Source organism: Pinus tabuliformis, chromosome 1_2 (genome assembly GCF_031772625.1).
Source record: "Pinus tabuliformis cultivar Carrire ecotype Pingquan chromosome 1_2, CPIR1, whole genome shotgun sequence".
In the NCBI taxonomy this organism is placed as follows: domain Eukaryota; kingdom Viridiplantae; phylum Streptophyta; class Pinopsida; order Pinales; family Pinaceae; genus Pinus; species Pinus tabuliformis.
The window spans coordinates 976,246,574-976,263,876 of NC_142298.1; positions in this window are offsets into that span (position 1 = coordinate 976,246,574).

A 17,303-nucleotide genomic window follows, 5' to 3' on the forward strand; every position below is an offset into this window, starting at 1 on the left:
TGCTGGTATTGTAGCCCACTCCCTAGGCATATCTAAGGACAGTTCTGCCATCAACTCTCTTAACAACTCAACCAGATCTGGAAGTGCCCGGATTACCCTTAGCTGCCCCATCAAAGAAGAGAACATTGTGTTCCTGCTTTGTGCAAAGAGCCAAGAAGTATGAAGCATTTAGTCTAATTTTCCAATCTTTTAGAGGCGCGGGAGACCTGGTAATTTCAATGAAGCGGAGGTCTAGATTATCGCTCCAGGCTGCATCGTGGTCTCTCAGGCCTGCCCCGTCCAACTGTTCGCCGACACACTCCTTTAACTGACTTTTGATTTTGACCCAAACAAGCCTGTAATCTCTTTTTTTATCTCTGAAAATCCTCTGGTTTCTTTCAAGCTAGGTGTGCCAGCAAATTAATTTAGGGAGGATACACCAGGCTGCTTTGACATGCACGTTTTGAGGAGGACCTCCTGGATACGAACGCTTCCAATTCGAGAACAGTTCGGGGATGCTGTTAGGGAAGACGACATCTAATCTCCAAGGGTCTAAGGCCTCATTCTAGAGATCTGAAACGAAATTGCAATTGAGCATTAGATGAGCAGCAATTTCTGAGTTAACTTCGCACAGCGCGCATCGAGAGGGGCCAAGGAAGCCTCTTTTTCTTTAATCTGTAATCTGTCAGGATTCTCCGATGGCATAGGAGCCATCAGAAATAGTGGATTTTAGGAATCGAGCACTGTGACCAGACTCCTTGCCATGGTTTCGAATCTGGGGGGACGTGAGGATGCGCAAGGATCTGCCTGTAGCCCTGAGAAACAGAGTATCGCCCAGGGATCGGGCCCCAGCCTCGGGAATCTAGTTTGTTGTTGTTCAAAGGAGCCTTGCCATTTAAGAGTTCTATGAAGGTTGCATATTCATTTGACAGGACTTGAGGCACCTCAAAGTTGATCCAGCTGTGCCAGTTCCCATTCTCCTAGTTGGAAATATCCCACAGAGTGATATAACCTGCTCTATACATCCATTCTTTCAACAATGTCAGGGATCGATCATCAGCCAGAGGATCACAGCCCATTATACGGTCCTCCCGGATTCTAATTTTTTTCCCATTACCAGGGATCCAATGTGCATGTTGACTAATTAAAGAGGAAGATTTTACACAAAGATTTTGTATTAACGAGCCAGAGTTTGCAATGGGATGATCCAGGCACCTTGTCCTCTACCCCCGAAAGTATTTTTTCCATAAGGCGATCTGAGCCCACCCTAGATTTGGGGCAATAATCCTCCAGATCAGCTTTGCTCCCAACGCGATGTTATGAGTGAAAATATTCTTTAAATTCAGTCCACCTTCCAGTCTGGGCAGTGAGATTTTAGACTAGCTAACTAAAGGGATTTTCTTTTCATTAGCTTTCCCACCTTTCCGAAAGAATTTTCTTATATGTTCCTCCATTTTCTTCACAATTCCAACTGGAGCCAACATCACTGCAAACTGATAGATGGGGAGGTTGTTTAGAACTGCTTTTATAAGCACTGACTTGCCTGCCAGATTTAGCCAATTAAATCCCCAAGAATGGATCTTAGATTCAAACTTTTCCAGCATGGGTAACCAATCTTTGCTGACAGCTCTTTTTTTGAAAATAGGGAGTCCCAGATACTTGAAGGAAGACCATGTTGAGGAGGCCACAAAACCTAAGCAACTGGAGATGCCTTGCAGTGCGGAAGCGGGAGTATTCCAACAGTAGATGTGGCATTTGCTTTTATTGATACTGCTTCCTGAGTCTTCACAAAAGTCATCAACCACTTCCTTGAATCTTTTAGCTGAGGACACAGAGGCAACACCCAGCAAGAGGGAATCATCCGCGAATAGCGCATGATTTAAGTTGTTAACCCCTCTCGCAATGTTCATGCCCATTAATTCTTGATTCTGTTGCTTTTTATTCAGAAGGAAGCTAAGGACAGAAGCTTGGAGGACAAAGAGCAAAGGGGATAGGGGGCACCCTTGCCTCAATCCACGAGAAGCTTTGAAGAAATCTGTGGCCCTTCCATTCACCAGAGGAGCTATCCATGGCTCACTGATGCAAGCCTTAATCCAGTTGATAAATTTGGATCCAAACCCGAATTTGCGCAGGACCTCCGTCAGAAAGCTATGCCTCACTCTGTCAAATGCGTTTTCAAGATCTAACTTGACAACCATGCCTTTCTCTTTGCGAGCCATACTGGAGTGAATCGCCTCTTGGACCAGGATAAAGTTATCCACAATCTGTCTTCCTTGTATAAAACCTCCCTGATTCGCAGGAATAATGTATGGGAGAATGATTTTTAATCTGTTGGCTATAACTTTCGTTATCAGCTTATAGCCTATGTTACAAAGAGAGATAGGACGGAACCGACTGAAGGTATTGGCTCCTTTATCCTTGGGAATGAGGGCCAGAAAGGCCGAATTTGTGCTTCCCCCTATTTTCTGGCATTCCTGAGATTTTCGAACCATTCTACTTAGGTCTTTCTCCACAATTTGCCAGCAGGACTGCAGGAACTTGGCAGTAAAACGGTCGAGACCCAAGGCCTTGTCCGATTCCATGGTGAAGAGGGTGCTTTTTATTTCATTGTTAGAGATCTCCGCTTCCAGGAATTGATTCTTACTGGCAGTAATCAGGGAGGGCACCTCGTTCACAAGGGTAGAAACATGTCCCAAGGCCTCTTCTTCACTGTAGAGATTTTTGAAATGAGTGAAGGCAGCGTTCTTTATGCTTTGGATATCTCTATGCGTGTTGGCCTCTACTTTTATTTCAGAGATGGAGTTGAGACATTTGCGGGCCTGAGCTTGCTTATGGAAGAAGGAAGTGTTTCTGTCTCCCGCCTTGAGCCAGAGACTTCGGGATTTCAGTCTCCAATACTCTTCCTCTGCCAAGCTGGCCTTAAGGAGCATGTGCTGTAAATTAACCTCCTTATCAAGAGTTTCTTTTGTGATCTCGACATTTTCCGAAACCTGGTGATGCATCTCGAGTCATTCCTGAATAATTTTTCTTTCCACAGCAGGATTTGGTAAGGTTTTAACCCAAGATTTTAGAGCAGCTTTAACTCTCCTAAGTTTCTCCTCCCATACGAAGAAGGCAGAGCCTTTGACTGGAAGCTTCCAGGTTTCTTTTATCAGAGGCAGGAATGATTGTTCCTTAACCCAATGGGAGTTGAATTTAAAAGGAATGGGACCTTGGTCCATATGGGCCAGCAATTCCAGTTTAATGGGGCGGTGATCGGAAGCACAACAAGGTAAAATATGCATTCTAGACTCTAGACCATGAATAAGAAAAGAACTTTGAACAAGGAATCTGTCTAACCTTGCCGCGATATGTCCCGGGCCAATTCTTTTGTTTGTCCATGTGTATTTCCCAGACGATGGCTTTATGTCTATCATGTCCTAGTCTTGAAGCAAGTCTTTGACCCATTCCCGCGCCTGATCCCTAATAGTGCTACCTCCATGTTTTTTTGACAGGGATAAGGTGAGATTAAAATCCCCTGCTATTATTGTATTGGCCAATTCTTCAGAATCTGCCAAAATTCTGATGGAGTCCAACAGAGCTTTTTATCTCCTGCACTGACAGGGGAATACACATTAAAGAGGGAGAGTATCATATCTGATTCTAAGTGCTGCAGCTTTGTGTACATCCAGTGGGTGTTTTTTACTTCTCTGATCTTTTTGAATTTGTTTGCGTTCCATATAGTGCCCAGTCCACCTGAAGCGCCTCGAGCTGAGACAACTTGTCCTTCGCTTTTCTTCCACTACTTTTTCCCGATCTGGAGGAAGGCATAGTCCTCCATTTTAGTATCCTAGAAGAGGAGTAGATCAGGAGATTCTGTTCTTATCAAGCATCTTGTGGCTTCTTCTTTAGTTTTTCTCCCCATACCCCTACAGTTCCAGGAGATGATATTCATTACTTGCATTTTGAGTGGTGAGCTCCCTTAGAGCTCTGAGACTGATTCCTTTTCTTCTTCGGAGTATTTGCCAAGAGTTTCTCGAGGGTTGGTTGACTTCCCTGGAGTTTATCTTTGTAATTCTCTTGCTCTCTTTTTTCCCGGGCTAATTTTCGGCCTCTCAGTGATCTTCTGGCCGAGGTCTATGAAGCCCCTATTTCGCCTTCTTCTTCTGATTCCTCTAAGCCTTGCACATCCTCTGTCTCTTTGATGTGGATCTCTTTTGCTCTGTCCTCAATGTTTTCCACTTGTTTTGGTCCCGAGGGGGACTCCATGGGGGTCGATCCTTCCTTCTGCACCTCTGGTTCTTGATTGTCTTCTATCGCTGAGCTTAACTGAGCGAATTTGTTTCCTTGCTCTTCCATGTTGGAGGTTTGGTTTCTAGGGGCTGCCTGAGGGCCAATTCCATTTGTATTACCCGTTCGAGTGGATTTATGGGCATTTTTGGACCTTTTAACCTGAGTCTATCCTTCTTCCTTGCCTTTCTCCATTTCACTATTCTTTGGACAATTTCGAGCAAAATTCCCATAAACCTGGCATTTCCTGCATTATACGGAAGCTGCTCATAATCTAGCTTTTGAACATGATTCCAAATACCAACCCTGATCTTTACTGCCTCGGGCAAGCCAACCTCCAGGTCAACTTCAACGCAGATTCTAGCACAGTCATATTGATCTTTGTTATTTGCTCGGTCGATGAACTTGCCCAATGTGTTTCTGATATGCTTTAGGGACTCCCAATTCCAACAATGCACTGGCAGATTGGGCAGCCTCACCCACACAGGAACGGCTGTAGGAACGTCAACTGATGGATCAAAATTTGGCGTCCACTTGTTGAGGTATAAACCCTAAGGACCCATGAAGTAAGGACCGTTTCGGAATATCAAGTCCTTATCTTCCTTGTCTGAGAATTCAAACATAAAGAATCCCTTCCCTAGAAAATACGAGGTGACACCCTTTTTGATCAACGGAGCCCAATTCCTAGCGACCCAACTCTCTGTGGATTTAGGGGAGGGCCAGAGGCCCGTGAACTGACCAACCAATGCTCTCTCAGCCAGAGAAAGGGCTACCTGGATCGGACCCTCAGGGGGGAGCGAGATCTCAGGGATGTCATCCAAACGTTTCACGAACTTCGCAGCCTCCCAAACTTTCTTCTACGGCGGGGATTCCAGGAGTTTGAGAAAATCTTTAGCATCAGAAGGGGGAGGGGGCACTCCATTACAACAGCGTTCAGCTATCAAATCCGGACCCCTCAAGTCATCTCGAAAGAAAAGCGAAAAGGAGCCCAGCAGCTCAAGCGGATACTCAGAACGCCGCGCAGGGACCACGGCGCTGCAACTCCGCACAGCAGGAGGACCGGAACGCAGGCCCCAGGAGGCAGCGGAGCCCGCCGAAGCAACCAGAGTCGAGCCAAAGGTGCAGGGCGGCAGCTAGGTCATCGAGACCAGTGATACTCTTACTATTCGTACTCCCGTAATAGCGTTGATTGATTCAGGTAGTACCCATAATTTTATTCATTGTAAGATAGACAAGGAATTGAAGTGATTCCTATATCTAGCACTAGAGTTTCAAGTGATTGTTGCAAATGGAGGAACTATAAATTGCTATGGAAAGTGCCATAATATCAATCTAACCATGAAGGAATATGTATTTAATATTCCAATGCTTTCCATTCCAATGGGTGGTGTTGATGTCATACTAGGAGTCCAATGGTTACAATCTTTGGCGATGATATCTTTCAATTTTCAAGAACTTTTCTTGAAAATTTTCTGCGAAGGAAAGGAATTTGAATTAAAGGGTATCGCAAGGAAAGTAGGAAAGATAATCATCTCTAATGGCATGACAAATATTTTGAATAAATAACAATGGGGCGTAATTTCACAATTATGCTCACCAGAGGTTCAAACATAGAAATCATATATTTCTCCAAATCTCCAAAAATTCTTGGATAATCATTCCAATGTGTTTGAGACTCCCAAAGACCTCCCACCTATTTGTGATCATGATCATGTTATTCATTTGATTCCATGAAGTTTTCCCCCAAACATCAGGCCTTACAGATATACTTATGCCCAAAAGAGTGAAATTCAATGTATGGTTGCAAAAATGATAAAGGCTAGTATAATTCAACCTAGTCAAAGTTCTTTCTCTGCTCCAGTAGTATTGGTGCACAAGAAGGATGGATCATGGTGTACGTTTCCAGATTATAGGGAGCTCAACAAGCTCACTATTAAAGATAAACTTCCCATTCCTGTCACTGATGAATTGTTGGATGAATTACATGGAGCAATTTACTTCACCAAGATGGATCTTCGTTCAAGATATCATCAAATTACAATGAAGACTAAAGACATTCTGAAAACAACATCCAAAACTCATGAGGGTCATTATGAATGTTTGGTCATGCCTTTTGGCCTCACTAATTCACCTTCCACATTTCAAGGTTTGAGGAATTCCATTTTCAAACCCTTCCTTAGAAAATTTGTCTTAGTGTTTTTTGATGATATACTAATCTACAGCAAGTCTTGGAAGGATCATGTTCAACATGTTGACAGGGTGCTCAAACTATTGAAGGAAAAACAATTATATGCAAAAACCTCCAAATGTTTCTTTGGAGTACAGGAGGTGGAATATTTGGGTCATATTATATCCCATGAGGGTGTTAAGTTAGACCCTAACAAAATTAAATCCATTAAGGAATGGAAAATCCCCACAACCATAAAGCATCTTTGAGGATTTCTCAGGTTGACAGGCTATTATTGTAATTTTGTTAAGAATTACGGGAGAAAAGAGACACCTCTTGGTATAGACGTATTTGGGAACTGCAACCATATGTCCATAAACCAAGGGCTTCTAAGTCCCTAAAAGTGTTGTTTCATACCCTAAAAGAACAAGGTAAGATGATTACATCATCTCCCAGAAGTTCTCCATGAAAAATTGCTCAGAACTGGTCAAAACTGGACCATCTCACCTGCTCCATGGTCAAAGTGTGATGCATCCCACCTAATGCACATGGGGGGTGTGATGCATACTGAAAAGCCCTTCTATGGGGTGTGATGGGCGAGAGTAGACAAATGGCAAAGACAGTTTGCAAGGTGGATAATCATGGAATCTTCCAGAAACTTCTCCTGTGACACTTGCCTCTCTGAATTCACCCAGGGATGAGTAAGAGATCATGAAATCTCCAAGTGGAACTGAGAACTATCAGAGAAATGACACTAATCAAAATCCCAGAAGCTGACTCACCCACCTGCAAACATCTATATATGGATCCCTCATCCTAGAGATCCGCAGGCTGGAATTTTGCATCTTGTAAGGAAGTGTTGTTGGTTCCTCTGTGGAACATCACAGTGTTGGGTGATCTAGCTTTTCATGAGGTGAAGAAGGGCTTTCATGCTGGGAGGATGGCACTGGGTCAGATCAATGGGTTGCAATCCTCTCTTCCACTACTTCTATCAATAAAGCTATCTGAGTTTTCCTCCATATTCTTGTATGTCTTTGAATGTTGAATTGATATATGCATTTGTATGGCCAATATATATATGATCCTATATTGTTTATGATTATAGATCTCTATGCTTTGATGGTATTATGCTGCTTTGACTCTACAGGTGTTCTTTGAAGCAGGACAAGCGAGGAAGGAGCGGCAAAGATCTGTCAAAGGGGAGAGGAAACAAGCAAGGAGCCAAGCGGAAGACTGAGGTTGGTACTCTCTGCTTCTCTCTCATCTATTTCTCATAAAGGAAAACACAAGTAACTTTAGTTTGTTTGTTTCTAAGATAGCTACCCGTCTTAGTGGGACTAGCAGCTCTGAATGGACACTAGTTTTCCCGATAATAAAATGGCGACTCCACTAGGGAGCGAATAGCTTGTTTGCTTGTTTCTAGTTTGTTTACTTTATAAGCTACAGATGGAGCCTAAAGTTAAGCCAACTAGCCTTCGAACTGCTTTTTCTATGCAACTGCAAAGTAGATAAATGCTGCTTTAGTCAATCTCTGGGTTAGTTTATGAATTAAACATCTGACTTACAAACATCCTAAGTGCCCTGGTGGTGGCTCAAGTAACCTCATTAGATCAGCCCCTATGTTTTGTATTTACTGACTATCATTAGCTCAGCCTAAATGCCTGAACTAAGCTGCAAACTGTGACCAAAAACCAAGCCCAGTATTGTCCCTAGACCATCGCACTGTCTCCTTTTGACAGTCTGGATGCATCGCACCTCCCGTGTGTTGTAGGTGAGATGCATACCTGTTTCCTTGTGTTACAGGTGCGATGATCAGATAAGACTATTTCTACCTCCAATTTTGGTTTTTCGAAATTCTCTTCAGCTTTATTCAGGAGTTTTGTTGTCTGTGATCAGTATACCACTGTTGAAACTCCCTTCCTTTGCATTATTCAGCCTCCATTGTACAAATAATTGTGAATGTTTTTATGTATTTTTCGCCATTTACAGTTCTCCTTTACAGACAGTAGCTTAATCGAACTGTGGTCTTTTGATTTGAAAGTGTTGCAAGTATTGTTTTCAGTCAAAGAAAAGAATCCTCCTCTTTTTGATAGTCGATTAAACTGTTACTCTTATATTTGATTTGAATTCATAGTATTTCAAGTGTCGAAAGTAGTTTTCAATTCAAAATCGCAAAGTGTCGTCCTTGTCTTCCTTTCGTCTTTTGAAAAGAAAATTGTTAGTACTATCGCTTTGAAAGAAAAGATAGTTCAGATTTGTACTTAGCATTCTTTTTGTCATTCACACATTAAGAAAGCAGAAAACAAATACATGCATGTGCATTTGCATTTAGACTGCTTGTGGAGATTGATTTAGGATAGTGCATTTTAGTGTGTGCTCTCTGCTCTTTGTTGAAAGAATTTCGCTTCTCTTTCCTTAGTAGCTAGAATTTTCATTGCAAAAAGAGAAATAAACGACTGTTTATCATCTTAGATTGCATATTTAGGAGTTGTATATTTACATCACATGGTGAACCTTAAAGGCAAACTTCTCAAGAAAGATCAACTGTAAAATAAATTTCAATGAACATAAAAATTCTTTGGAACCTAATGCACAACATTTAGAAGTCTAGGCTAGAGACGTATTCCGACGTCGTAAATCCTAGTAACTATCGCTTTCGTCATAGGTTGGGTGATTCCTCCTCTTTGAGACGACAAGTGCTAGTATGGACTTATGCTCCTAGGTACCGTCGAGTATATATTGGGAGACCACAATAGGCTATATCCTTTATCCTTAGGAAGTCATGTCTGCTGCCCTATCGATCACAATGCACTGAACACAACATTCAGGAAGATTGATTGTCGTACCGTAAAAAGTATTCTGCAGTTTTGCGATTGGTTGGTAATCCCTCTGTCTAGATTTCCAGAGTAGTCACTTTCATTCCTTTTCAGACTCCTTAACAGAAAAGGTCCATCTGAGCACTTGTCACTTCAGGCTCATTAAAAATCGAAGGCGACTAGAGTCATCTTTAGCTTTTTCTCGACTCTTAAAAATTGAAAAAGCAAGTTGTGTCAAAGCGTCATAAAATTTATTTTAATCGGAATAACATCATTGTTCCCTCATTGATCTTAGGTTGAGAAAATGGAGTTCATCAACCAAGGATTTCCCCTTGGTGGAAATCCTAGTCATTTCTCCTCTTAGGGAGATGTTGGTGCACCTCATATGGCCTCTCTTTCTTGTCACAACAAGATTTTGGCTCACAACCTAGGTTGTTTTATCTCATACTGTTTGTGGTATTATAACCAAAATCCATTTTGGAAAGAACATTTATAGTCTATTATGATGTAGAAATCTTACCTAAGAATGCAAATGGGATTTTTTGTTATGCCTCTACACACCAAATGATATAAAACACATTTATAATTGAGTTGTAAATATGATGAAAAACAAATGAATAATGAAATCTTGAACAAGTCACTTATTTAAATATGAAAAATCCATAAAACAATGAACTATAAAAGTACCTAACCTCACACCACATATGAAAACTCATTTACTGCAAGTTAACTTAGAAGACAAACAGAGTGCATGTGCTTCTTGCTTCTTGCTTCTTTAAAGTTTTGAATGTTAAAAAAAAAGCAAATAAGAGCTAACAAATATTGCTTCTTTAAATCTTTGTATTACCTCTACACACCAACTGATTTACAACACATTTATAATTGAGTTGTAAATATGATGACAAACAAATCAACAATGAATCTTGAACAAGTCACTTATTTAAACATGAAAATTCCATAAAAGAGTGAACTGTAAAAGTACCTAACCTCACACCACATATGGAACCTCATTTACAGCAAGTTAACTTAGAAGACAAACAGAGTGCATGTGCTTCTTGCTTCTTGCTTCTTTAAAGCTTTGCATGTTAATTAAAAAAAAGCAAATAAGAGCTAACAAATGTTGCTTCTTTAAAACTTTGTATTACCTCTACATACCAAATGATTTACAACACATTTATACCTGACTTGTAAATATGATGACAAACAAATGAACAATGAAACCTTGAACAAGTCACTTATTTAAATATGAAAATTCCATAAAACAGTGAACTGTAAAAGTACCTAACCTCACACGACATATGAAACCTCATTTACTGCAAGTTAACTTAGAAGACAAATAGAGTGCATGTGCTTCTTGGTTCTTGGTTCTTTAAAGCTTTACATGTTAAAAAAAAGCAAATAAGAGCTAACAAATATTGCTTCTTTAAAGCTTTCTATTACCTCTACACACCAAATGATTTACAACACATATATAATTGAGTTGTAAATATGATGACAAACAAATGAACAATGAAATATTGAACAAGTCACTTATTTAAATATGAAAAATCCATAAAACAGTGAACTGTGAAAGTACCTAACCTCACACCACATATGAAACATCATTTACTGCAAGTTAACTTAGAAGACAAATAGAGTGCATGTGCTTCTTGCTTCTTTAAAGCTTTGCATGTTAAAAATTGTATAAAATGTTCTTGCATCATTGTCAACCAAATCATGTGTAAACGTTGACTGTGACATGCCAACTCTCCAAATCTAGAAGGTAACGAAATTTGCCCCCATCATTTGGAGTTGATGAAACATGATGCAAGCACAGTTGTTGATGCTTCTTGCTGATATGGTTGACAACACTAGAAGGTAAGGAGATTCCTAAGGAACCTTTAAACAAAGAGAATAGTTCTTGTTGTGTAGGGTAATGGAAAAGAGTGCCATATCTATTACATGGTTGGACAAGGGCTAAAAGAATTTATGTAGAGCAGATTGATTGAATCATGAGAAATGAATTGCACTGAATATTGAGCTTAAAGACTTATTGCAATGAATAATGAGCTTAAAGATGTATAGTAGTTTTCCTTTGCACTTGTGGCATAAAAGCATGGATTGGAGGTGAAATCCATTGTTGATTCCTACAGTTGGGTAGTGAAACACTCAGTAATTGCGTTTGCACTGGACATCAGAGTCTTGATTGGAGGTGCAATGCATTGCTGATTCTAACAGTTGGGCAGTGAAACACTCAGTAACTGGTTTGGAAGGCTTCTTTTGATTTTAAATGGTATTCATATTCATCTTTGTATGGAATGCTTGACGCTTGTATTACGTTGTGTGATCCATGAATTAAATTGATAATGAATAAATTATGTTTATAAAATAGTTATGTAGATAAGATTGATGACATTCTCCTAAGACATGCTTGTGATTAAATCTGATTGTAAACTAGTTATGTAGATAAGATTGATGACATTCTCCTAAGACATGCTTGTGATTAAATCTGAGTGTAAACAAAGTAGAGTTCCCCAATGGCCAAGGAAGGCTATGGGTATCCGAGAACTCAATTGGAGGATTAAAAAACAACATAACTTACTTCATAATACGAGTTGGTGCCTTTTCAAAACAATGTTTTTAGAGGATTACTTAAACTTGATAAATGATGTTGTTTCTCAATAACATAAAAGAAACCTAATAAATGATTTTGTTTCTCAATAACATAAAATACATGACTGTTAGTTCGCTCTCAATAACATAAAAGACATGACTGTTAGTTCTCTTATTGATTGAAACAACATGTGTTAATGCCTAAGAGATAAAAAATATTTTAAGAAAACCAAATAGATAATAATGGATGAGGGGTTGACTATATAGATCCTTGGCACTGCCTTTTTGAACAAGGAAGGCCATTTCTTTATTTATTTTGAGATATTACATGTTGGATGTTATTTTTTTAATTAGCTTAGCCACATATGTCATACAGACATGAAGGTTCATCCACCCTGCATTGCAAGACCAGTTCACTTCTCTCAATGCACTAATATATTTTTTTAATATAGGAAAAACTTTTATTACATTAAAAAACATCCTACATCTTTGGCTTGTGACATTTGACTGACATAGACAATAACCCCCATTATCTTAGTATGCACTCCAGCAAAGACTTCACACATTGACCACACTATAAGCTACTTGTTAACTCCACCGTTGCCTATAAGTTTCACAAATAACTCGATAAGCATGAATCTACAACTTGTAAACTAAGCCATCAAATATCATCAACAAGCTCACTGATCCACTTGCTACTGCCACTACCTTGCTACAAACATGATCTGTAGGGGGATGCCTTGCATGAGGGTACACAGAAAGGGGCTCAATGCTCCCTGACAAATTACAATATTCCCCCAGGAAGAAGGGGGGCAGAGACAACTTGCCACCCCTAAGTTAATTTCAAGGACAAAATTTCAAGAAGTGAAAAGGTTGCAAAGAGCCCACACCAAAGGGCATAAACATTACTAATTAAAATATAAATAATTTGAAATGAACAAGCCTTATGAAAGGGATGTAATTTTTATAAAGAGATACCAATAAATATATGTATTATGGACATCTAGATGCCTATCATACGAGGCATGTAAAATTAGTAATCAAACGTAGCTCAAACATCTTTTACTCTGCAAAGAGAACATGTAGATAAGTCAAATGTAACCTTCATATATAGATACTAATAACTATGTGTATTAAGGACATCTAGATGCCTATCATACGAGGCATGTAAAATTGCTAATCAAACTTAGTTCAAACATATTTTTCTTTGTAAGGAGAACATGTAGATAGCTTGGATGTAACTTTCATAAAGAGATATCAATAATGATATGTATTAAGGACATCTCGATGTCTATCATACCAGGCATGTAAAATTAATAATTAAACCTAGCTCAAACTTATTTTGCTACGCAAAGAGAACATGTAAATAAATCACACTATAAAGAGGCTCTAGGTCAATGTACCCCCAAATAAGAGAGATACATCTACTGCACTGTCTCCAATTACAGGAAACAAGAAACACCAAGAAAAGAGTTTATGGAAATGAAAATAGATAGGGTATAATATCGATGAAATGTGAGGTAAACATCTTAATAAACTATACTAAAGGAACAAACCCTAAACCCTAAGGAACAAAGGAACAAACCCTAAAACTTACAAGCAAGACTTTATAAGCTACAAGCAAGCTGAGAAACCGTAACAGAGGGCAAAAATTCACAGAAATTCACAGGAAATTTAAATTGAGGGTAGAAATTCATAACAAATTTAAGTGTTGCTTGATTAATGTAGGGGAAAATTTTCAAATTCCTAAACTCCAGACAAGGAAAACCTTTAAATTCCCAAATTCCCAAATTCTAGACAACAACAGTGAAACCAGAGATAAATTCACAAATTCTAGACAACAAATTTAAGTGTTGAAGAACACAATAGCTAAATTCCCAAATTGCAGACATCAACAGTGCAACCAAAGCTAAATTCACAAATTCTAGACAACAAATTTAAGTGTTGAAGAACACAATAGCTAGATTCCCAAATTCCAGACAACAACAGTGCCACCAGAGCTAAATTCACAAATTCCAAACAACAAATTTAAGTGTTGAAGAACACAATAGCTAAATTCCCAAATTCCAGACAATGAATTTAAGTGTTGAAGAACACAGTGGCTGGTAGGATTTAGAATCCTATCGAGAGAGCCGCAAAAGCCACCAGCATGTCCAAACATCCCCCAGACCTCGCCACACCTCTTCTGCAACAACCACCTGCAACAAAAACTTGAAAACACAGGGGAAAAATTAGAATTTGGGAAAAAACCTAAAAAAAAATCGAAAAAAACCCATGATTTTGCAAAGTTACCTTCATTGACCTCGAAACCTGCATGTCGACCACCGAACTGCATAGAATCTCCAACTGGCTCCTTCCCAAACAACAGGTCGCGAGGATGAAACAACATGGCAGGTATTTGTAAACCCCCGACAGTGTAGAACAAACAACAACATCGGCAACCATAAACCCCCCTCAAAATAGGTCAAGCAACCACACCAACAACCCTAAACCACAAATGAACCACTGCAAACAACAATTCCAAGCGCGGTCAAGCAACCACACGAAAAACCCTAAACGAGCAAAGAACCACTGCAAACCACCTCACCCGGTGAGCAGCACCAAAATGGCAGACAAAGTGAACCAGTACCAAATCCGAGAGGAGCCATCGCTGGCAAAGCAGATTGCCCACACACTGGACCTGAGCGAAATAACACGGAGCTGTGAAGACATGGCGTAAAACATAGCACACGAAACCCTAAACACCGCTTAACTGTGAGTATTTAATGCAGGCACCTACCACAACACATGGCAGGACCCACTGGCCGCATGTTGTACGACATCTATGGTGTCTCCGCGTTGGCAGGTGAGGTGGATGGGAGGGCCCACAAGTAATGACGTCCCTCCCCTAATCATGTTTCAAAATTATATATAAGGCATATTGTAGGTTGGTAATTTTAAATTATTTAAAAGTCTGATTTTGAAATAGAGTATTAACAAAATTGCATATACTTTTTAAGAGCTTTAGTTGTGTACATTTCATGTTAGAAATTGAGATCGAGAGGAGAGAGAGAAATTGCACACAACCAATCACATTCTTGATATTTTTATTGATGACAACAATTACAAATATATGTGACATAAAACATTGACTTCGACACATCTAGATCACGACTATAACTCAAACATAGGAAACAACAACTTCTAGATTGACGCTTGGGAACTCTAAATGACAACTCATGACAACACATGGAAGCATTACTTACAATACCCTCCATTAATGCTTACATGGAAAACATTGAAAACACATATTACAACAACAATGATAATCTATGTCTAACTGGTCTTCATGAGGACTCACATCCACTCTGGAATCTCGCAAACACCGCTCTTTCACCACCACATCTTTGAGTTGTCACTTGAATTTCATTTAAAACGTAACCACTTCTGACCATTGTTGATGAACATTGCAAGATCAACAATATTGACACCTTGGCTCGTTGGGGCTTTTGTGATCAGAGCCGTCATGTAATGAACCATCCTATGGACCAACCACCATATGTTGGATATTTCACTTTTGGCTATCCGTCAGTTGCTAGAATGGAGGTATGGATATTGAATGTGTTCAAAAGTTGATCAAATAACTTGACCTTACTAGCACACAAGAATTGATGTTGCAAACAGTGGGACTTCCAGTTTAAGAACCACCAAACCTTTTTTATAACCAAAATTGAAAGAAATAAAAAACTACTTCAACTCACACCACAAATATGAACATGGTTTCACACAAAAATCACACTGTATTCTCAACAAACTCAGCTGCCAAAATTAGTAAAGATCTAGTACGTAGCTTATAAAATAGTGAAACTGAGCCCTCATTACAACGACCCACAAACATGCCCATGGGATAGGATTAGACTAAGTTGAGGTATGAGTTCTATGGGCAAATGGTGTTGTATTTTGGCCATATTTGTAGGCCAAGGCCTTGAAAGCATAACAACATTGCTTTTTATTGTAATATGGGGCCTTGCACACATTCGTTACAGGAGAATAATCCACCGACGAGAACTTCATGCTACAGGGCTTGTTAATTGGGTGCATATAGTTGATGACCTCCCGTGAGCATAAGAAACATAGAAAACATGAATCCAAGGGGACACAACCCACATCCAGGATTTAAGACCTGACTCTTCACCATCATGGTATTCTTAGCAACACTACCAAGTTAGTTATTGGTAACTGAAATTTCCTAGGCATTGGCAGGTTTATGTAGGGAATCTGCCATGTAGAGTAGAGAGACCAGTAGTGGCACCAATGGTGGAATTTTTCCCAAACGATCCAAGGCATTCTGATGACGTAGAAGACGCTAAGATTCATGATCACATCCAGGGTAGGCCGAGCACTCCATCTCAAAACATCGCACCCCATCGTTTGTGGAAAGTTGCCCAATTTGCAAAGCCCTAAAATGGGTAGCGTTGTCGATGTGAGCATTAAAATGTCAAGGTCTTGCATGAACAATCTGACCCATCTGTAATGTATACTGAATTCGAATCTCATGGCTACGATTCCCAGTATTGAAGACAAGGCTAGCACAACTATCATTGCCTGGTGGGCTTTGGTAGGCCTATTGGCTTTGGTGGTGCTAGAAGGCTAGAATATGTTATCCGCATATCACAACAAATTTCCTGGGACAATACACTCAACACGGACAAAGACACGGATCAAACTCAACATAAAATAATATCTAAGCTATGCTTACTCTATATACACAGTAGGAATTTAATATTAAGAATTCTTCCATCTTCCTAGCCTTTCCCGCAAGGGAATTAAGCCAGAAAAGACTCTGATACCATGTTAGAATTTGAGATCGAGAGAAGAGAGAGCAATTTCACACAACCAATCACACTCTTGATATCTTTATTGATCACAACAGTTACAAATATAAATGACATAAAATACTGACTTCGACACATCTAGATCATGACTACAACTCATACATAGGAAACAACAACTTCTAGATTGATGCTTGGGAACTCTCAATGATAACTCATGACAACACATGGAAGCATTACTTCCATTATTCCAAAAAACACCTAATATAAAACAAGCTTTTGCTTTCATGTTGACTTAAACAAGTATTGGAGCATTGTCTAGACCATCAAAAGAAACACACTCCATAATTGGAGTTCTACATTCAAATAAGGAAGAATATGAACAAAAGGATTGACAAAATTGACAAAGAAAATGGTAGATAAAGTACCTTGAGCTCTATCTTGTTGTAGAACTTTAATTTAGCTTTTTAAGCCACTAATTTCATCCTCTGTAGGTTGAATATGCTATCCCTTCTCAATCAAGATGTCCATTATTGATGATAATTAGGCCACCAATTGATTATAACTCACTTGCAACTACACCATTGTATCCTAGAGTGCCTTGAATTCTAAGGCAGTGATGCATATAATGTTTCACATGCCAATGATGGCTTTTAAAGCTATCCTTTC